Source organism: Zea mays, chromosome 8 (assembly GCF_902167145.1).
Source record: "Zea mays cultivar B73 chromosome 8, Zm-B73-REFERENCE-NAM-5.0, whole genome shotgun sequence".
Lineage (NCBI taxonomy): Eukaryota > Viridiplantae > Streptophyta > Magnoliopsida > Poales > Poaceae > Zea > Zea mays.
In genome coordinates, this window is record NC_050103.1 from 75,435,360 (window position 1) to 75,459,234 (window position 23,875).

Here is a 23,875-nt window from a genome sequence, read left to right on the forward strand (position 1 = left end):
GGGCAGAATGAACAGGCACACGTGTTCGACCCTGGTCGGCACGCCGGCGCTCGCCCAACCCCCGCGCGCACTCGCCCCGGCGTTCGGTCAAGTCCGTCGCGCGCCCTTGCCCTCGGTCATGCCCGCCCGCGCCTATAAAGCCTCCCCGGGCGCGCCTCACTTCACCCCGCGCTCACCATCACCGGCGAACCACCCCTCCTTAGCTCCGTCGACCTCTTTTCCGCCCGCCACTGCCGCCAGAGCCTCGGCCACCGTGGCCAGCCCACTCCAGCCACCCCCAAGTCGCGCCAGTGCTTCGGCTAGCTCCGCCAGTGGCCCGTGAAGCTTTCCAAGCCCTCGGACCCGGCAGAACTTCACCGGAAGCTCGAAATCGACTTCACCGGACTTCGGTCGCCCGCCGGCGCGCGTGGACCAAGCTCTCCGGTGAGCGATTCTTCAATTCCTCGCGCACACCCCTTCCTTGTTCCCTGGTGAAGCTCTCTGACCCGTTCAATTGAACTATCGCGCCGTGAGTAGGCCGGACTCCTCGCCGCCGACGAGCATCTCCGCCTGCGCACGTGGACCGGCCGACTCCGACCACCCCTGACGGCGACCCGCACATCGCTGTGATCCCCGAGACCTCCCCTACGTCCTCGACCACCTCACCGGAGCAATCTCGCCGCCGGTAAGCCCCTCTGCCCTTTCTTCCGCAGCGATTACTGTTTAAGTTAGGAGAAGGACCTCGGGTTAGGAGTAGAAGAACTCGGGGGGTTTTCTGCAATGTGAGTGACTCATTTGAATAGTAGCCCAGGGACTGATCCGTGAGGAAAACTTAAAACACCCGCCAGGGACCCCAGTGCAAAGTAGTTTTTCATTTAATCAATTCTGTTAATCTTTTTATATAACAAGAGAACTTAGAAAATCCATAACTTGATGAATTCTTAATCAAAAGTTGTCAAACTAATTTTGCTAGGTCCTCAATAATATGAGCTATCATTTAAAATAATAAACCCTATGCTTTCTGCCCTAATTTTTAGAGTTTAAAATTAAAATCAGAAACTGACCAAACCTTGTTTAATTAAGGAAAATTAGTTTTTCTTCTGCACTGAACCTAAGAAAATTTGTAGGTATTCAAACCTCATTTAGACACTGTTTAAAAATAGTAGGAACCCCAGTATTAAAGAATATAGTGTAGATATCCATTTAAAGCTATTTTGCCCAAAACTTAGGAAAAATCACAAAGGCATTAGAAATTAATGAACAGTGAGTGAAATTATTTTTCCTAGTTTGCTTAAGTAACAGAGAACCTAGGAAAAATAAAGAGACCTTCGATCCAGATCAGTTTTAAAATAAAATGTTTTATTTAGCAATATTCCAACTGGAAATCAATTATTAGAATTACAAAACCAGACCCAAAATTTATAATAAAATTCCAGTGAACTTATAACCACCAGAACCCCACTGCAAAAATAATGAACACCCCAGCCCATCATTATAAGTAGGAAAAATAAGTCTAACATGATAATAAGGCATTTTCCAAATAAATCATGAAGTAATCCATAATAATGCAATAATGGGCAACCAAAATTTTGCTAAGTCAATGATGAGATAAGCCACTAGAGAAAAATGCAAACCTAGGAAAAAGATGCAAAATCATACCTATTGCTAATAATTTATAAGAAAGTCTATTTAATCCAATTAATGCATACCACCCCTTCCCTTAAGCAAAAAGATGCCAAACTTCAGAATGATTGCTCTTGCGCAAAAGAGAAACTAAGAAAAATCAGAAATCTAATATTGGATATTTTTCAAATATAGTGGTAGTAGAAAGCACCTCTTTGGCTAAGAAACTTGAGAAAACCCTAGTAAAATAACTAATAAGTATTAATGACTAAAAATTTGTGTCAAGTCATGTTATAGCACCTAAAAGCCAGCAAAAATAAGTTTTAGAGAATTACCTACTGTTGAATAATAGTTGTAGTTCAAAGCACCCCTTCTGCCCTAAAAATTGATAATTTTGTCTAGAGAAAACTATTCACTTTCTGATCTCCAAATTTTGATACAGAGAATTATACACCAGTAATAAGCCACTGTAATTTTTACAGGATTTTTGGAATTTTATTAAAGCAACTTGTAGTTCAAACCCACTCCAAAACATTAAAGAGAATAACGAAAAAAAGGAAAGAAGAAATAAACCTCACTCCAATAAGTCCAACTTGAATTCTTGTCAAAACTCACTAAGGCTTAAAAAGAATTCAATGGAACCCCAAAATAAAACCTACCACTTGCCTTAGCTAAGTTTGACCCAATTTACCAAATATGTCACCCAAAGGTCTTACATAAGTAAGGTTTAACTCTATCTAACTCAAGTAGATCATGAAGTTGTAATTTCTAAAGCACATATCATGTCATGCATCTATCTTACGCATTGCATTCATTAGATTGTAATCTTGCCGATGGAGAGTACGTGCTCATCCCCGAGCAAGGATCTGTCCAAGAGGAGGACCAGGAGCAAGCTTCCGAGGCTGTTGTTGAGGATCTCCCCGTAGCCCCAGCAATTGAAGGCAAGCCTCGGTTTATATGCATAACCGTATTATTATATGCTACTTAACTACACTTAATGCTTGTAGGATTGTAATGTGCACTTAAGTGTAGGAGTTGCTTGAAACCTCTAGTTGAATGAACTTAGGATTCCTTTTGAGATGAATACTAGTATGCTAGGTCGAGTAGCTGCTTGCTAATCAGGATCTCGGTAGAAGTCGAGTGATTTTTCTAGCACTCGCGCGAGGTCAGGAATTGATTGTATTCATCTTGATAACGGGATCTATGTTAGTCTATGGACTTGGATCCAGGGAGGATGCCTTGTCCATGAGACAGGAAAAAAAGAAATTAAGGATTAATGTGTGGATACCTGAGTCAAGCTTTTGAACGTACTAAGCACATGCTGGGAAAAATGGTAACCGGTAAACCTAGTACCAGAGTGAAGCCGAGCGCGGACTTTATCCTTCATGCGACCTGAGACTGGGTCTCCCATGCTAGCTATGGTGGGTACAAGTGCGGTCACTGCACGACGGCAGCCGGGGTTAGTGGAGCATTGTATGCCAAGGCGGTGAGGCCTGGACGCGAACGGGGAATCGATGGGGACGGTTGTCATGTGTGGGGTCGGAGTACCCTGACATGCCGTGTGTTTAGGTTTACCTTGCAAGGCTAAAAACTTGATTCGAATCGTTTGCTTCTCGTAGCTAATGAGACTGCTTGACCCCTTGTACTGCATCGAGTAAGAAGTGAAAGGAGGTTACATGAGATAATTTGTTGATTGAACTAAATGCTTGTTACCATGTATGCTTAGAAGGAGCAAATCTAGCTAAGTTAATGAGGATAGAAATTTGAAAAGCTAAAAATTGATTTTAGAAACAGCTAGTGCTTTTGGCAAACCAAACCCCTCAGCCAAACAGCTGCATAGTCTAGAGGTAGAGGAGTAGACTCCTCACACCGGTTAAGTCTAGCTGAGTATTAGTATACTCAGCCTTGCTTGTGGCATAATTTTTGCAGGTACCATTCAGGAAATGGTTGATGGTGTGACTTGGCCTACCACCGGGTTGGACGGTCGAGTGGGATGTTGCTCCGGCAGGAGAGGAGCACGAGGAGTAGTGGGCTAGGCCTTGCCCATTTCCTCGATACCGACGACATCGATTATCCGCTGCATTTTATTTTGTGAACTCTTAATTGCTACTCAAAAACTCCGATCTATGTAATAATTCAGCACTTAATTTGAGGTTTCCTGTTTTATTGTATTTCTTCTGTGACTCACCTTCGAGTGAGATTGTGGAATTTGATCCTGGTTAAGTGGCTCTATCAGACTAGATCTGAGGGACTGACGGGTTATTCCGATTTAAGTGTGTTACGGCCCCTGAGGCGTGACTTAGGCACTTAAGCTGGAATAATTCGGGCGGTTCTGCCACAGCTGGTATCGGAGCAAATTCCACCACACAGAAGGACAATAAACCATGAATACCAATTTTCAAAATCTAAAACTTGCCTAGAAGCTGCTACGGATCGTCAGGACTAGACCGCTAGACCTAGGACGTAAGGCCTTACGCATAGAGGGAGAAATAGGTGGCTAATTAATTAGGCCCCGTGGGCCAGTACTTATGTTTTTAAGGATGCCCTAAGAGCACCCTATTGTTTAGAGAGGTAACGTTACTTCCAGCATGCATGCATTATAAACACAAAGAGGAATTAAAACTTGAGCTAACCCACCTCCTTTAAAAAAACCATCCAGGCTCTCTTTTTCTTTTTCCTTCCACCATAATCTTTACCTTTGATTCCCTTCCGCAGATGAATTCACCCACCCCCGCCTGTGGAGGAGACACTCGTTTCAGTTCTGACTTCCTTTCTCGCGATGGCTTTCCTTCCATCTTGTGGGAAGTGCTTAACTCCGCCGGTTACCCTATGCCCCCTTTGTACACGGTGCAGTTGTATGAGGAGCATCGGGTACCTTGTTGTCGGGTCTGGCTGACTTTGGAGGCTCATCCCCTTCAGCTGGGTTGGCTTTCTCTTGATTCTGAGACAATTGGACTCAGGACGGTCGACACCGTTGAAGCAGCAGCCATGAAGACTCTGACGACTTTCTGTGGCTACCATCCCCTGGAGATGGTGATGCACCCCTTGGGACTCTTCCCTGCTGAGAAGAAGGATGATCCTATGTGGTGTAACCGCGTGAGCCATGTGAAGGATGTGTGGGCAATGTATCCTGACTTGGTTGGGAGGGTCACCGTTCAGTGCATGAGTGCGCTGTACCGCCTTCAGGCCCTTCAGAGCGATGCTATGACACTCCTTGCTAACACCGCTCAAACCGCCAAGCTCACTCTCGACAGTCGAGAAGATTTTGTGGTCGATCTATCCACCGAGTTGGTAGAGAAGGATCTGCAGGTGGAGAGGCTGAGCCAGCGCATTACCACCTTGGAGCAGCAGGTGGAGATCCGAGACAACACTATTGATGTCTTGGAGAACCAGCTTCACGATGTGCAGAGGGAACTCGAAGAAGCGAATGACCACCTGGACATGCACCACTTGGAGATGGAGGCCAATGAAGCCGGAAGCGAGGGAGAAGAGGCTCCCGAGGAGCTAGGACCAGCCCCTGGTGCCCATGGGACTACCTCCGCGATGCCTCCTTCACCCATATCCAGTGTCGCTTCCACCGCTCAGGGTTAAGCAGTCACTTCGACACTTTTAGGCGGATAGAAACCTGTGCGAGCTTAGTTAATATCAGATTTTGGACTAGGCTTACGGGTACTTTCCCCTGATTGATGTAACCCTGTGAACTTTTGAAATCTGTGGGATGTTTGTCACCATGTTATCTTCATTTCGAACCTAATATTATGATTATGGCATTTTTCCTTCCATATGAGATGATATCCTGTCGTTTGAAACTGTGAGATGGGATAACAATGGCGGCAATCTCTGTTTTCAGATGGCAGCTAGGCAGCGTCGCGGGCATAACGAGCAGGTTCCCCCGCCACCTCCTCCAGCTCCCACAGTGCAGGAGCTGATGGCCCAGTAGAATGAGATTCTACGACAGCTCTTGCAGCACCAGCCCCACCCTCAGCAGCATGGTGGAGGCCAGCATCAGCGACCTCTGGTAATGGCAACTTACCAGGAGTTTCTGAGCACGCAGCCACCCTTGTTCACCAAGGCAGAGGATCCGTTGGACGCCGACGTGTGGCTTCGCGTCGTTGAGTCCAAGTTTCCCCTCCTCACGGGAGATTGCCCTGATGAAGCCAAGGCTCGCTTCGCCGCACAGCAGCTTCGCGGCCCTGCTCGGACTTGGTGGGACCACTTCCGTGCTATGCTCCCCGCTGATCGTGAAGTATCTTGGGAGGAATTCAAGACTTCCTTCAGAGGACACCACATCCCAGCTCGCATTCTTGATCGGAAGCTGAATGAATTTCTGGCACTTAATCAAGGAACCCGCACGGTACTGCAGTATGCACAAGCCTTCAATGACTTATGCCAGTATGCAGGGTACCATGCTGATTCTGATGAGAAGAAGAGAGACCGCTTCAGCAGGGGTCTCAATACCAAGCTGCAGGAACGACTCAACACTGTCCGGGCTGATAGCTTCAATGAGTTGGTCAACCTGGCAATCTCCCAGGAGGATTGCATTGTAGCTCACCGGGCAGAGAAGAAGAGAAAGGCACCAATGGCAGCACCTTCCGCTCAGGCTCAGAGGTTCCGGATTGTTTCTCACAATCAGAGCAGGGGTTTCCAGCAGCAGGCAGGCAGATGGGTGATCAGGCCACCTCAGCAGCAGCAGCCGGCACCCAACCGCTTCCCAGCTCCCGCTCCAAGGAACAATCAGCCTCCGCAGCAGCAGCAGTTCCGCTAGGGCAATGGGAACAAGTGTTTCACTTGTGGCAATGTGGGCCACTATGCCAAGAATTGTCCCAGGAACCAGCAGAAGCAGATGCCAGCACCAAATCAAGACAAGGGAAGAAAGCAGAAGGTACAAGTCAGGCAAGGGAAGCTCAACTTCACTACTCTGGAGGAAGTACTTGAGGGAGCTCCTATCATGACCGGTATCTTTTTAGTTTATAATCAACTTGCTTTAATTCTGTTTGATTCTTGTGCATCTCATAGTTTCATTAGCCAAAAGTTCAGTGCTAAATGTGAACTGTCATTCTCTCACTCGAAAGGGTCATTCTTGATAGTCACACCTGGGGGTAAAATCTCAACTAATCAATTAAACCAAAGTGTGCCTATTCAACTAGGAAGCCACATTGTCAAAACCACTCTTCTTGTTTTGGGTTTGGAAAATGTGGACATTATTCTGGGAGCTAATGGGATGACCTTGCACCAAGTTGTGCTTGATGTAGCCAGCCGTACCGTGGAAGTTAATTCTCCGTTCTGCGGGAACTTCACCTTAATTCTGCCCAGTCAAGGTTCTACTCAGTCATGTGCTTTCTCTATGACGGAGTTACCTCTGAAGAAGATCCCAGTGGTCTGCGAGTATGCAGACGTCTTTCCTGATGATTTGCTAGGAATGCCACCAGACCGGGATATTGAATTTGCCATCGAGTTGCAACCGGGAACGACCCCAATTTCCAAGAGGCCCTACCGAATGCCACCCGCTGAGTTGGCAGAATTGAAGAAGCAATTGCAAGAGTTGCTGGATAAGGGATTTATTCGCCTAAGTACTTCGCCTTGGGGATGTCCAGCACTGTTTGTGAAGAAGAAGGATGAAAGCTTGAGGCTGTGTATAGATTACCGCCCTCTTAATGCGGTAACTATCAAGAATAAGTATCCTTTGCCTCGTATTGATGTTCTTTTTGACCAGTTGGTCGGGGCCAAGGTGTTTTCCAAAATAGACCTTCGCTCTGGCTACCATCAGATCAAAATACGAGCAAGCGATATTGCGAAGACGACATTCTTAACCAGATATGGACTATATGAATTTTTTGGTGATGTCATTCGGGCTGACAAATGCACCAGCATATTTCATGTACCTGATGAATTCTGTTTTCATGCCTGAATTGGACAAATTCGTAGTGGTTTTCATCGATGATATTTTGGTGTACTCAAGGAACGAAGGAGAACATGTCGGGCATTTGCATGTAGTGCTTCAACGTCTGCGAGAGCACCACCTTTATGCCAAGTTATCCAAGTGTGATTTTGGCTAAAGGAAATCAAATTCTTGGGTCACACTATCTCTGAGCCAGGAATTGTTGTTGATCCTGATAAAGTGCAAGAGGTGATGAACTGGAAGCCACCAACGACTGTCCATCAAATTCGGAGTTTTCTGGGACTAGATGGTTATTACCGAAGATTTATTCCGGATTTCTCCCGAATTGCGAAGCCTATAACTGAGTTGTTGAAGAAAGAAGCCAAGTTTGTTTGGAGTCAGAAGTGCGAAGATGCCTTCCATGCATTAAGGCAGCATCTGACCACAGCACCAGTATTAGCGCAACCCGACAACAGCAAGTCTTTCGATGTGTATTGCGATGCCTCTGGCACTGGGCTAGGTTGTGTCTTGATGCAAGACAACCGAGTCATCGCTTATGCCTCAAGAGCACTCAGGCCTCATGAGCAAAATTATCCCACTCATGACCTCGAGTTGGCAGCAGTGGTTCATGCATTAAAAATGTGGAGGCACTATTTAATGGGAACCCACTGCAACATCTTCACTAATCATAAGAGCCTTAAGTACATCTTCACTCAGGCTGATCTCAACATGAGGCAGAGAAGATGGCTAGAGCTGATCAAGGATTATGACCTGGAGGTACATTATCACCAAGAAAAGGCCAATGTGGTAGCAGATGCCTTGAGTCGGAAGTTGCAATGCAATTGTATTCTGATGGATTCTCGCATTAACACCTTGTGTGATGAGTTGAGCAAGATGCAATTTGAAGTGATTCCTTCTGGTTCTTTGTCTCACATTTCTGTTGAGCCAGTTTTGCAAGACCAGATTGTCATGGCCCAGCTCAGTGACAAGGGAGTGCAGATTATCAAGAAGAATCTCCATCAGAAGGTTGAGAAGTATAATTGTTTCCGCCAAGATGAAAAGGGTGTGTTATGGTTCAAAAGCAGATTGGTGATTCTTAAAAACCAGGACCTCAAGAGGAAAATCTTGGATGAGGCTCATCTCTCCAAATTCTCTATGCATCCGGGAAGCACCAAAATGTTCCATGACCTGAAGCCTTTGTATTGGTGGACCAGAATGAAGAGGGAGATAGCCCAGTATGTATCAGAATGTGACACCTGTCAGAGGATAAAGGCAAGCCACTTGAAATCAGCTGGAGCTTTGCAACCCCTATCTATACCTTCATGGAAATGGGATGACATCAGCATGCATTTCATTGTGGGTCTGCCCAACACCTCTCGTCATCATGATTCGATTTGGGTTATTGTGGACCGACTGACGAAAGTGGCACATTTTCTTCCTGTGCACACCACTGATAAGGCTCAGAAGTATGCAGAATTGTATATTGACCGGATCGTGTGTTTGCATGGATTACCTCGGACCATTGTTTCTGACCGAGGAGCCCAATTTATTGCCAGATTTTGGGAACAACTGCAGGAGTCTTTGGGAACCAAGCTAATTAGAAGTTCAGCTTACCACCCACAGACTGATGGTCAGACGGAAAGGGTAAACCAAATCCTGGAGGATATGCTGAGAGCTTATGCAATCGATTGTGGCAAGAACTGGGATAAGCACCTCTCCTTGGCAGAGTTTGCTTATAACAACAGTTATCAATCCAGCCTAAGGATGGCACCTTTCGAAGCTCTCTATGGAAGAAGGTGTAGGACATACTCAATTGGTCTCAACCTGGAGAAAGAGAAGTTTTTGGACCTGACTTAGTGACTGAAGCCGAAAGGAAGGTCAAACTAATCAGGAAGAATCTAGAAGCTGCTCAGGCCAAGCAGAAGAGTTACCATGATAGAAGAAGAAAACCTCTCTAGTTCGAGGTGGGAAGTTTTGTATACCTCAAGGTATCACCCACCAAGGGAGTGCAGAGGTTTGGGATCAAAGGCAAGCTAGCCCCTCGTTACATTGGACCTTGTGAGATCATAGAAGCATGTGGACCCGTGGCATATAAGCTGAAGTTACCTTCAAAGATGTCTGCCATTCACAGTGTATTCCATGTATCTCAGTTGAAGAAGTGTTTTCGATTGCCGACCGAGATCATAGCAGAGCCAGAATTGGAGATAGAGCCAGATCTATCGTACCAAGAGTACCCTTCCAAGATTCTGGATTGCAAAGAAAGATCAACTCGGGCTAAATCGATCAAGATGTACAAGGTCCAGTGGAGTAATCACTCAGAGGAAGAAGCTACTTGGGAAACCGAGGAATTCTTGAGATCCAACTTCCCCGATTGCCTACCTAAGGAAGCTGGTATGTAATCACACCCAACCCCTCCTCCTGCCCTTCGAATCTAATTTTCAAAAATATGATCTTAATTCAGAATGAAGTAATCATGAAATAAAACTTAAAAAGGGCTTCCTTCTGAAGTTGCAAAGAGAATGACATTCGAAGAGTAGTTTGCTCTAATAATAACAACAAGAAACCCACTTCCTTTAAGTCTCACCCTTCACTTCACCCCGGGAGGACTCTGGCCCGAATCTCGGGACGAGATTCCTTTAAAGGGGGAAGGCTGTGACACCCCAGTGTCACCTAGGGTTTCTCTCAAAGTGCTAACCCATGAACCATCATCTTATGTGGACCAAAAATTGAGCATGAACATCAAGTTGACTTAAGAATGAAGAACCCACCAAGCCTATACTTAAAAGTATCATGATCAAAACAAATGGGTCTTTCAAAAAGGTAATAATGTTGCAACCCTAATAAAAACCCTAAGTGAGCCCTATGAGCAAAATTCAAGAAAATGGGGAAAAGGGTATGAAAAAATTAAAATCATGGCTTGGGCCAATTATAAACAATGAAGTATATTCATTAAGCAACAAGAAAGATTAAGGAAGCTTGGCCAAAATAACTCAATTAAAACCCCAAAACAAGCTTCTCATGTGGGGACTCAATGGGGAATTCTGAATTTCAGAATTCTGAATTTCAGACCTTGAGCCAAAGATCAAGCGTGTTCACCTTGATCCCTAACTCAAATCCTAATGGCCCCATTAACAAAAATGTGCCTAACTAACCCCTCTATCATGTTCTAGAAGATGGCATTGGGACATGAGCCCTAGACACGACAAAACCCTGGATTTGCCTCGGGTTTGAGCAGGGAGACAGACCGGATTTCCGGGCTCCATATCTCTGCAACCAGTAGGCAAAATCCTATGACCCCCACACAAGATCGGTAGCTTGTAGGGAAGAGAAGAGGTTTTGTGCACTGACCAAGGCGAGAGCAGGCTCGGATGGGCGACCACACGCGCCAGAACTTGGGCAGAATGCAAGGGCACACGTGTTCGACCCTGGTCGGCACGCCGGCGCTCGCCCAACCCGCGTGCGCGCTCGCCTCGACGTTCGGTCAAGTCCGCCGCGCGCCCTTTCCCTCGGCCGTGCCCGCCCGTGCCTATAAAGCCTCCCCGGGCGCACCTCACTTCACCCCGCGCTCACCATCACCGGCCAACCATCCCTCCTTAGCTCCGGCGAGCTCTTTTCCGCCCGCCACTGCCGCCAGAGCCTCGGCCACCATGGCCAGCCCACTCCAGCCACCCCCATGTCGCGCCAGTGCTTCGGCTAGCTCCGCCATTGGCCCGTGAAGCTTTCCAAGCCCTCGAACCCGGCAGAACTTCACCGGAAGCCCGAAATCGATTTCACCGGACTTCGGTCGCCCGCCTGCGCGCGTGGACCAAGATCTCCGGTGAGCCATTCTTCAATTCCTCGCGCACACCCCTTCCTTGTTCCCTGGTGAAGCTCCCTGACCCATTCAATTGAACTATCGCGCCGTGAGTAGGCCGGACTCCTCGCCGCCGACGAGCATCTCCGCCTGCGCACGTGGACCGACCGACTCCAACCACCCCCGACGGCGACCCACACATCGCTGTGATCCCCGAGACCTCCCCAACGTCCTCGACCACCTCACCGAAGCAATCTCGCCACCGGTAAGCCCCTCCGCCCTTTCTTCCGCCGCGGTTACTGTTTAAGTTAGGAGAAGGACCTCGGGTTAGGAGTAGAAGAACCCGGGGGGTTTTCTGCAATGTCAGTGACTCATTTGAATAGTAGCCCAGGGACTGATCCGTGAGGAAAACTTAAAACACCCGCCAGGACCCCAGTGCAAAGTAGTTTTCCATTTAATCAATTCTGTTAATCTTTTTAAATAACGAGAGAACTTAGAAAATCCATAACTTGATGAATTCTTAATCAAAAGTTGTCAAACTAATTTTGCTAGGTCCTCAATATTATGAGCTATCATTTAAAAATAATAAACCCTATGCTTTCTGTTGTAATTTTTAGAGTTTAAAATTAAAAACAGAAACTGACCAAACCTTGTTTAATTAAGGAAAATTAGTTTTTCTTCTGTACTGAACCTAAGAAAATTTGTAGGTATTCAAACCTCATTTAGACACTGTTTAAAAATAGTAGGAACCCCAATATTGAAGAATATAGTGTAGATATCCATTTAAAGTTGTTTTGCCCAAAACTTAGGAAAAATCAGAAAGGCATTAAAATTAATGAACAGTGAGTGAAATTATTTTTCCTAGTTTTCTTAAGTAACAGAGAACCTAGGAAAAATAAAGAGACCTTCGATCCAGATCAGTTTTAAAATAAAATGTTTTATTTATCATTATTCCAACTGGAAATCAATTATTAGAATTACAAAACCAGACCCAAAATTTATAATAAAAATCCAGTGGACTTATAACCACCAGAACCCCACTGCAAAAATAATGAACACCCCAGCCCATCATTATAAGTAGGAAAAATAAGTCTAACATGATAATAAGACATTTTCCAAATAAATCATGAAGTAACCCATAATAATGAAATAATGGGCAACCAAAATTTTGCTAAGTCAATGATGAGATAAGCCATCAGAGAAAAATGCAAACCCAGGAAAAAGATGCAAAATCATACCTATTGCTAATAATTTATAAGAAAGGCCATTTAATCCAATTAATGCATACCACCCCTTCCCTTAAGCAAAAAGATGCCAAACTTCAGAATGATTGCTCTTGCGCAAAAGAGAAGCTAAGAAAAATCAGGAATCTAATATTGGATATTTTTCAAATATAGTGGTAGTAGAAAGCACCTCTTTGGCTAAGAAACTTGAGAAAACCCTAGTAAAATAACTAATAAGTATTAATGACTAGAAATTTGTGTCAAGTTATGTTATAGCACCTAAAAGCCAGCAAAAATAAGTTTTAGAGAATTACCTACTGTTGAATAATAGTTGTAGTTCAAAGCACCCCTTCTGCCCTAAAAATTGATAATTTTGTCCAGAGAAAACTATTCACTTTCTGATCCCCAAATTTTGAGACAGAGAATTATACACCAGTAATAAGCCACTGTAATTTTTACAGGATTTTTGGAATTTTATTAAAGCAACTTGTAGTTCAAACCCACTCCAAAACATTAAAGAGAATAAAGAAAAAAAGGAAAGAAGAAATAAACCTCACTCCAATAAGTCCAACTTGAATTCTTGTCAAAACTCACTAAGGCTTAAAAAGAATTCAGTGAAACCCCAAAATAAAACCTACCACTTGCCTTAGCTAAGTTTGACCCAATTTACCAAATATGCCACCCAATGGTCTTACATAAGTAAGGTTTAACTCTAACTCAAGTAGATCATGAAGTTGTAATTTCTAAAGCACATATCATGTCATGCATCTATCTTACGCATTTCATTCATTAGATTGTAATCTTGCCGACGGAGAGTACGTGCTCATCCCCGAGCAAGGATCTGTCCAAGAGGAGGACCAGGAGCAAGCTTCCGAGGCTACTGTTGAGGATCTCCCCACAGCCCCAGCAATTGAAGGCAAGCCTCGGTTTATATGCATAACCGTATTATTATATGCTACTTTACTACACTTAATGCTTGTAGGATTGCAATGTGCACTTAAGTGTAGGAGTTGCTTGAAACCTCTAGTTGCATGAACTTAGGATTCCTTTTTGAGATGAATACTAGTATGCTAGGTCGAGTAGCTGCTTGCTAATCAGGATATCGATAGAAGTCGAGTGATTTTTCTAGCACTCGCGCGAGGTCAGGAATTGATTGTATTCACCTTGATAACGGGATCTATGTTAGTCTATGGACTTGGATCCAGGGAGGATGTCTTGTCCATGAGACGGGAAAAAAAGGAATTAAGGATTAATGTGTGGATACCTGAGTCAAGCTTTTGAACGTACTAAGCACATGCCGGGAAAAATGGTAACCGGTAAACCTAGTACCTGAGTGAAGCCGGGCACGGACTTTATCCCTCATGCGACCTGAGACTGGGTCTCCCATGCTAGCTATGGTGGTTACAAGTGCGGTCACTGCACGGCGGCAGCCGGGGTCAGTGGAGCATTGTATGCCAAGGCGGTGAGGCCTGGACGCGAACGGGGAATCGATGGGGACGGTTGTCATGTGTGGGGTCGGAGTACCCTGACATGCCGTGTGTTTAGGTTTACCTTGCAAGGCTAAAAACTCGATTCGAATCGTCTGCTTCTCGTAGCTAATGAGACTGCTTGACCCCTTGTACTGCATCGAGTAAGAAGTGAAAGGAGGTTACATGAGATAATTTGTTGATTGAACAAAATGCTTGTTACCATGTATGCTTAGAAGGAGCAAATCTAACTAAGTTAATGAGGATAGAAATTTGAAAAGCTAAAAATTGATTTTAGAAACAGCTAGTGCTTTTGGCAAAGCAAACCCCTCAGCCAAACAGCTGCATAGTCTAGAGGTAGAGGAGTAGACTCCTCACACCGGTTAAGTCTAGTTGAGTATTAGTATACTCAGCCTTGCTTGTGGCATAATTTTTGCAGGTACCATTCAGGAAATGGTTGATGGTGTGACTTGGCCTACCACCGGGTTGGACGGTCAAGTGGGATGTTGCTTCGGCAGGAGAGGAGCACGAGGAGTAGTGGGCTAGGCCTTGCCCATTTCCTCGATACCGACGACATCGATTATCCGCTGCATTTTATTTTGTGAACTCTTAATTGCTACTCAAAAACTCCGATCTATGTAATAATTCAGCACTTAATTTGAGGTTTCCTGTTTTATTGTATTTCTTCTGTGACTCACCTTCGAGTGAGATTGTGGAATTTGATCCTGGTTAAGTGGCTCTATCAGACTAGATCTGAGGGACTGACGGGTTATTCCAATTTAAGTGTATTATGGCCCCTGAGGCGTGACTTAGGCACTTAAGCTGGAATAATTCGGCCGGTTCTGCCACAGATTCATGGTGGCAGAGGAAGACGAAGACGAAGGGGTCATTCGACATGTTGCCTGCCTGAGTAGCGGGCGTGCCTTGGTTGAGAAATTTATTGCGTATGGAGTGTGGCCCTTGGCACACGACTGGGTATTGGGCGAAGTGACCCCCCGTCGGATGCCAACCCTAGGCGACCAGCGGATGCGAAGTCCTGGCTTTGTGGTGGATTTACGCGGTCGCAACCTGGCCGCGTTTGTGCGTGAAGTGGAGGCCGAGGCCGCGAAGATTGTAGGAAAATATGTGTCGAAGACGGAAACTCAGAGGAGTTGGGATATCCGCGGTTCAAATGTTAGGTTGAACCGTGTTTTTGAGTTGAACCGTTTGCCGTATGTCGGCTACCCGGGGGACGATTATGCCAATGTTGCTGTCCGCCGGGGGAAAAATGGCGATGACCACGACCGATGAGGGCCCTTCACGTGGAACAGCGCCGGGCGCGGCCGCCAAGAAGAGGAAACTAGGTACAACAGCTGAGGGGTCAAGACCTTCCGATCGTTTTGTTGCGGATTAGCTGGAGACCTGCACGGTTCCCGGGGAGACGATGTCTTCGCCCGAGCTCCGGGAATCTTCCGCGCGAATGCTGAAGGTTACCGGGGGTCGCTGGCCTAGGAATGTTCCGATTCCCTGGGCGGCTGGCGAGGACATGTTTACATCTCGATTAGCTCGTGAGATGAAAATTTTCCCTTATGGATAGAATGTTGCTGCTGTTGTATCGACAGTGATGGAGAAGGATCGCCAAGACGCGCCACGGAAACGCCGGGCGTTCGCCAGGGTGGGGGACCTGAGGCGCGAGGCGAAAATGGAGCGGGCGAGCATGAAGCCTGCCACCCCTGGCGCCAGCATGCCTCCACCTGCCGCGCCCACACATGAGCGTAGGCCTCCCTCGCCACCGCGCGCTGCTGAGGCAGTGATGGCGGGCGCCAAAGTCTCCATGGATATTTCCGTGGATGACTACCTTGTGGGTGGAGTCGCAATATTATGGAAAATTTTGTTAAGGGGGGTAGGATTTGTAACACCTCAAAATCTCATTTTGAGAATTATGGAAAATTTTCCCAAGGTGTTGAGTTAAAATATATTTTTCATAAGGAATTATCTTACCTTTGAAACTATTCATCCTAAAACAATGTTTTCCTAATTTAAAAAAAGGTAATAAAGAAAGGATCTCAGTAATAATTTGTTTCTTTGATAAATCATATCTTTATACACTTTACACTTAAAGATTTTGTTTTAAAAAAAACTAGAACTATATTCTTAAAATACATATTTTGTGTGCACATTTAAAAGCATAAGCATAAATAAATGAGATGGGAAATAAATTACATAAAATTATATTAAGCATGCTGAAGTGTTATTATGATTGCCCATATGAATATGAATAATGAACCAAGATTCGAAGTTGAATTCGAAGTAGTTGAAATGAAAAACAAAACGAAAATGAAAACAGAAAAAAAAGAAAAAAGAAAAAAGAAATGAGAATATCATCCATGGGCTCAAACTTTCCCTTGGCCCACTGATCCCGCACCCTCTCATACCCATGTGGGCTGCAGTCGGCCCAACTCGGCCTCCACTGCGTGCTGACTGGTGGGCCCACCCCTCCAGCCGCTCCCCGCGACGTGCGATTCCTGGGAGCTTGGCGCCGCGCCTTGTTTCACTCGCGCGTGGGGGCCACTGGCCAGCGCCTCCCCTCACACACTCGTACTCTCGTCGCCAACTGACGAATGGGCCCACTTCGTCAGTCGCCTCCCTCCTCGCCTCCTCGGGTCGGATTCACCGCTGAGAACAAAACGCGCGGAATCCGGCGCCGGAATCGCAAGGCTCGGGGGAATCTCGGGGTTGTTGCGACCACTCGGACCCTCCCCACTGTGTATAAGTACCGACACGCATCCTCGCCCTCTCTCCATGTCGAACTAGCGCCATCAGTGAGCTCGCGATTGGGAGAGAGAGAGAACCGAGCGCCGCTCGTGTAACCCGCCTAGTTGGCCGTTCGGTGCGCGCGAGGTAAACTGGGGTGTCGCGTGAACCACCAGGTGATTTCCGTGGCGTGGCCGGAAGAATTTGATGGGTGCTGCATCCTGAATTCCTCGTCGGAGTGGGCTGCTCGCGACGGGATCACCATTCACCGTGACCGGCTCCCTCTCCCTTCATTGCGCGCGGTATGAATCCTCCCCAAATTTTCGCTTTGCCGTTCGCATCGTGTAGCACGCGTCGGGGCCATGGGGGGTGGTCTAGAGCACCGGATCCGGAACTCCGGTGATGGCCTCCGCCATGGTTGCACGGGGCGCCGCCATGCTCCGCCATTGGGTAGGGGAGAGAGGCCCTGACCGTTGATCTCGTAGTGGGCGCGCCAAATTAAAAGAATCGTACCCCTTCGTGGCTCTGATCCATGCCGTCGATCTAGCAATGGACAGTGTGGTATAGGTCACGTACTCATGAAAACCCTGGCCGTAGGATTTTGATCCAAGGGATAGTGAGAGCATACCGGTTCAGATGAGTGAACTTCTAATCTGAACTCTTGATTCACGATCTCACGGCACACAGTTTGACGTACCCCTTCGGTTAGCACGTTTTGCAAAAGAGACCTGCTATTTAACTATAAACAACCCGCAGTCCACACTGTGGGAATACTGAGTCTTGAGAAAATTGTGATTTAGGCCCCCGATCTTTTAAGAAATATTGTGCCCAGTCCAGAACACTTAGGGTATTTAGAAATTAATAAAGAAATAGGTTTTTAGTAGGAAAATAATTACATAAACTTGTATAATTCATAGTTAATTCATTTTAGCTCCAAATTGAGTCATTCCAGTTGCATTAATTTTGTATTAATATTGTCTACCAACCAGTAACACTGTTTAGCCATGAAACCTAAACTAAAATTGTTCATTCGAATTAATCTATTCTATGTGCTTAATAAACTCCAGAAATTCATAACTTGATAACCGTAACTCCGAATTTAGTAATTCTTGTTCCTACGATCTCGTTACGCAACGTAGAATATTATTATGTAGTTTATCCTTATGTTTGGTGTGATGTTAATTTTGCCTATACACTGTTGGTATGTATTGCTACGTTTAGCAGTGAGGTTACATGTCATCTGAAGAGCAAGTGGTACCTGGAATCTCAAGTCCCAGGCAAGTTGTGCCCTTGATCACTTCTTTTTACCCAGCCATGTTCTAATTAATCATAATGATCTGCATAGGTTAATTTTGATGGGACCAAATAGGTTACCCTAGTTTGTCTATCTTTATACCTTGTTTACCACTGAACTTTTTGGGTAGTACTTGCTAGTGCTTTATGTGGTTTTGGGTATGAAGATACATTGTTCACGATTATACTTTTATTATCTGTTTATTATCACTGTTCATGATAAGATCATTATGTTAATTGGAACATGGAGCGACCACCCGGGAAAACAGTGCTACCACAAGGGTTTATGGACGCCCTTGGCTAATTAATTAGGAAAGCTAGTGGAGGACTACCTTACCCGAAAGGGGCAAGGGCAGTAACGGAGTGGTTAGTGTAGGGAGGTCCTTGGTTGATTTTGCTGCGATGGCGGTCAGGCAAGAACCCTGCATTGGAGCTTCCTATAAACTGTAGCGGGTTTTCTGAAGCTAGTGGAACTTTGTAAAGGTCTCGTAGTGTTACCCTGCCTCGCCTCCTTGGTAGAGGTGTATGGGAAGTCGCGATCCCTTGGCAGATGGGTAGCATGACTTGTGGGTAAAGATGTGCAACCTCTGCAGAGTGTAAAATTGGTATACTAGCCGTGCTCATGGTCATGAGCAGCTCGGACCCTCACATGATTAACTTATGGAACTAAATTCAATTTGTCATATGCATTGCATCGCAGGTGATGTTATTACTTTTCTTAATTGGGTTGGTATTTACTTATACTTAGTAACTGCTAATAAAATTTTGACCAACTTTAAAAGCAATGCTCAGCTCTAACCATTCTCTTTGGTAAGCCTTACACTTCACGTGAGCTCCCACCTTTGGCGAGTTCATGCACATTATTCCCCACAACTTGTTGAGCGATGAACATATGTGAGCTCACTCTTGCTGTCTCACACCCCCCCACAGGTCAAGAACAGGTACCACAAGATGAGGCACTTGGAGGATGCTGTGATGTGTACGTGAGAGATCTAGGCCGTCGTCTCCCAGTCAACTTTGGGTTGCTGGACCGTTGTCTCCTTATAATGTAATTATTTATTTTGTATAGAACTCCTATTATATAGTAAAGATGTGACATTCGATCCTGTGCCATGATTCATCATATGTGTGAGACTTGGTCCCAGCACACCTGGTGATTGTTCGCGCCCGGGTCTTGGTGCCCCGAAATCCGGGTGTGACAGTTGTCATGACATTTGGTCTGAAAAATGCTGGTGCTACTTATCAGAGGGCTATGAATTTGATCTTTCACGAGTTGTTGGGAAACACTGTGGAAGTCTACATTGATGATATTGTAGTCAAATCGGCTGAGTTTAGTTCTCATATAGCCGATTGCGCAAAGCCTTTGGTAAAATGCGTCGATATAGTTTGAAAATGAACCCATGTAAATGTGCTTTTGGAGTATCGGCTGGTAAGTTCTTAGGATTCATCATTCATGAACATGGTATAGAGATAGACCCTGACCGAATTAAATTCATTCGGAATATGGGACCTCCGACCTGTAAGCTTGAAGTGTAGAAGTTACTCGGCAAGGTAAATTATTTACGAAGGTTTATTTCTAACCTAGCCAAGAAGATTCATGCCTTCACTCCTATCCTTTGGCTTTAAAATGATGTCGAATTCACCTAGGGGGCAGAACAACAGGAAACGTTTGATCTCATTAGAAAGTATTTATCTTCGGCTCCCGTGTTAAAAGTGCCACAGGCAGGAGTACTGTTCAGATTATACATTGCAGCTAAAGATAAAGTTATTGGAGTTGTTCTGACGCAAGAGACCAAAGGAAAGGAGCATGTGGTAGCCTACCCAAGTCGGAGGCTGGTGGATGTTGAAACAAGGTACACTTTTATCGAGAAGTTATGCTTATGCTTGTTTTATGCATGCACCAAGTGTAGATGTTATTTGTTGTCTAGTCATTGCACCGTTTCCGGCCAAACCGATGTGATCAAATACATGTTGTAAAACCCGATTATGAGTGGTAGAATTGGTAAATGGGCTTATGCACTTATAGAATATGACTTGCCTATGAACCATTGAAATCTATGAAAGGGCAAGTCATAGCAGATTTTATTATAGAACATCGGATCGATGATACTCATAAACTAGACATATCATACCTCATTGTTACCCCTTGGACTTTATATTTTGATGGATTGGTTTACAATGAAGGACAAGGAATTGGTATCATGCTTGTTTCACCAAGTAATGTCTCTTTTGACTTCTCTAGCCGTCTGAAAACTTATTACACTAACAATCAAGCCGAATATGAGGCCCTTTTTCGGCTTAGAACTTTTAAATTGTATGGGAGTAAAACATGTGAAGGAATTTGGTGATTCTCAGCTAGTTGTCCAACAGGTATTAGAAGAGTATCAATGTTTTGATGGTACTTTAAACAGTTACCTTGAAGAATGTTGGGGCATAATTCATTCTTTTGATGAATTCAGCATTCGACACATCTCTAGAGTTGAGAATCATAGAGCTAACAATTTGGCACAAGATGCATCTGGTTATCGGAAAAAGCGAGGCAAATTTCACAACACCGAAAATCTGATAACCGGTACAGGGCCAATTCCCTAGGTCGCGGACCGTCCAGATGAGGGTTTCGGACCGTTCGGGGCTGCTATGAAGGTTCTCCTGATTGATTTGGCTGGTAATGAAGCGGATGAAAGTGATTGGAGGACACCCATAATTAATTATCTACAAAATCCCAGTGTTAGGACGGATAGGAACGACGTTTGGCGTATAGCTTTCAAGTATGTTTTAATAAGTGATGAACTCTACCGCCGAACAGGCAACAACATCCTGCTTAAATGCTTGGGCCCAGGTGATGCTATATTAGCCATGGCCGAAGTACATGAAGGGATTTGTGGTACCCATATATCGGCTCCAAAGATGAAGTGGTTATTGTGAAGGTCTGGCTTCTATTGGCCTAGCATGGTAGCTGATTGTTTCAAGAACTACAAAGGATGCCAAGTATGTCAAAAATTCGGCGACTTATAGTTGGTCCCTGCAGCCAAATTACATCCTATCATCAAGCCTTGGCCTTTCAGAGGATGGGAATTGGACTTTATAGGAGAGATTCATCCTTCATCATCAAAAGGGCATCGGTTCGTGTTAGTTTCCACTGACTACTTTACCAAATGGACTGAAGTCATTGCTCTGAAGAACATGACACATAGGGAGGTAATTGAGTTCATAATTGAGCATATTAATCATAGATTCGGCATTCCCCAGACTTTGACTGCAGACCAGGGGGATTCTTTTATGTCAAAAGCGGTACGTGAGTTTGCTGAATTATATAGAATTAAGTTACTCAATTCATCTCTGTATTATGCTCAGGCCAATGGACATGCCGAGTCTAGTAATAGGACATTGATTAGCCTGATAAAAAGAAGATATCTGATAATCCTAAGTAGTGGCATAAGATTTTGTCCGAAGCTTTATGGGCTCATAGAATATCTAAACACCGTGCTACTAAAGTATCTCTATTTGAGCTTGTCTATGGGCAGGAAGCAGTGTTACCTGTAGAGATAAGTTTAAATGCTATCAGGTTCACCAAACAAAATGATCTGACTGTCGGTGATTATTATATTTCAATGATGGACAATATTGATGAAGTGGCCGACAAGAGAGTGACGGCCTTAGGAGAAATAGAAAAAGACAAGATCATGGTCGCCAAAGCTTACAACAAGAAGGTCAAGGTTAAATCGTTCCAGGTAGGGGACCTGGTATGGAAGACTGTCCTGCCTCTAAGTAGCAAAGACCGAAAGTTTAGGAAGTGGTCGCCAAGCTGGGAAGGCCCTTACAGAGTCACGCAGGTGATATCCGGTAACACCTACTTATTGCAAACATTACAAGGCAAAGACTTGCCTAAGGCGTTAAATGGACGTTTCCTCAAGCAGTACCATCCTAGTATGTGGCATTTTGCCTAAGAAAACCAATGTGATCACATCGAGTTAGTTGCTTTTGGTTCGCTCAGCTCCGCCAAAAGACAGGGGGCATATGTTGGAGAGCAAAATGACCGTGCGAACGGTCCACACTGGTGGTGCGGACGGTCCGCGCGCGCAGAGTCAGTTAGGGTTCCAAGTTTCTTGCTACAGTTGTTGGCTAGATTCATGGAATTAACTCGGGAAATTTGTTTGTAACGGGTCCAGTCCCCTCCTCTATAAATACAGAGGAATACGGCCGATTAATCATCAACAATCGAATCAATAATCTTCATCTCTTGTTTTTACCTTAGGCATTCGGAGTAGTTCTAGTTTAGCCTCTCAATCCCCAAATTCTTCGCTTCTCTTCGGCTCTACGTCGATTAGAGGTGTCTAGGGTGACCTACCGACCCTAGAAAACACCTAGAATCTCTCCTCCCCGATGAGGTCCCTCCCGGGAGCGAGATTTAGGCGCCGTCGGCGAACTTCGCCGCCCCTGCGCACGCGCGGACTGTCCGGTCTATAGGCACGGACCGTCCGACCCGTCAGGCACGAAACCCGAGCCCTGTGCTAGGTCGCGGACCATCCAGCCCCTGGCCGCGGACCGTCTGGACCCTGGCCACGGACCGTTCGCGCTTGTGCAGAGAGCACCACCGCCGGTTCTCAACGCAATGATTGGCGCCTGGATCGGCGTCAACACAACCCAACACAAAGAAACAGAGAAGGGGGAACTCACCTGGACGAAAGACTCACCGGAGAAGAAGGGACCGTCTGTGTCGTGGAGCAACGCGACGACCCAGCTACACAGCAGCAGCGGCGTCGGCCATAGGGCCATGTCCGGCTCTGCCCATGTCTGGCTCTGCTTGTGGCAGCGCAGGGGAGGGAACGTGGCGTGAGGGAACAGTTGTGCGCTGCGTGAATCGGGATGTGGTGGTTTTAGAGAGGAGGCTGATGACATATAGGTCCCGCACAATGGTTGTGATTTTGGGGAGCTCTAGCTGACGTGCAAGACTCACGACACGCGCAGCAACAGGCGCTCCGGTGCATGTGACACGACATGCGATTGAGTTGGGCGGTGTGTGTATATTGAAAAAAAGAAGGCGCGAGAGACGGTTTGGCGATCTCGCGAAAAAGGCACTAGATCTGGAACAGGTTCGACGAGAGGAAGAAATACATATATATTATCGGGTTTTCAAAATATTCTAGTTTTCACAAATAATAAATTTTAGGGGTTAGAAATAATATCTGAAAATTTGAAATCCATATTTAATACTAAAAAATATTCTGAAGGTTCTCGTAAATTCCAGAAACATACACGAGTTAATTTGATATGTTCTAAAAAACCTTTGCACCCCTAAACACTATGCAACAACATGAATTCAACGATCAAATCTTCTCTATGATTTTATTTTACTAAGATTAACATATATATATATAAAATGATCCCCCACTGTTTAGAAAAAGAAATAAAAAAGCAGAGAAAAGAGAGTGTAACACCTGAATTTGGTGAATGTTAGGAAAGAAATTTTAGACCACCAAATTCAGGGTGTTACACAACCTCACCCATGTCTGGCTGCTGGATGGCAGTGCCAACCTCGAATACCACCGTGCTCTGCCGGGGGTCGATGCCTGCGACCCCCGGTATGACGGGGCCTGGAGGACGGCCAACGGCGGCAACCTCAGTGTTGTGCTTGAGGTTTCCACCGCCTTCTGTTGGATGGCGTTGGCACGCATGTTGTGGTGCCGCCTGAGATCAACGACAAGCGTCATGAAGAGTTGCCTTTCTACCTTTTGTCAAATGTTGGTGAATCAACCTTGACCGAGCTCGTCGGTGGATGACTGGGATGTCATCAGAAGGGGCCTGGCTAAGCGCCCTGCCCCCTACCAGGCGCGCCAAATGTCGGAGATAAAATCCTTCGCCTGGGTGGCAGAGTGCACCCGCCCCG

At 45.6% G+C, this 23,875-nt stretch overlaps 1 pseudogene; it reads left to right on the forward strand.

Annotated features, from left to right (window-relative positions):
* The first annotated feature begins 21,105 nt into the window (after positions 1-21,105).
* Positions 21,106-21,935, forward strand: LOC109941800 (protein NYNRIN-like; annotated as a pseudogene).
* Positions 21,936-23,875: the final 1,940 nt, after the last annotated feature.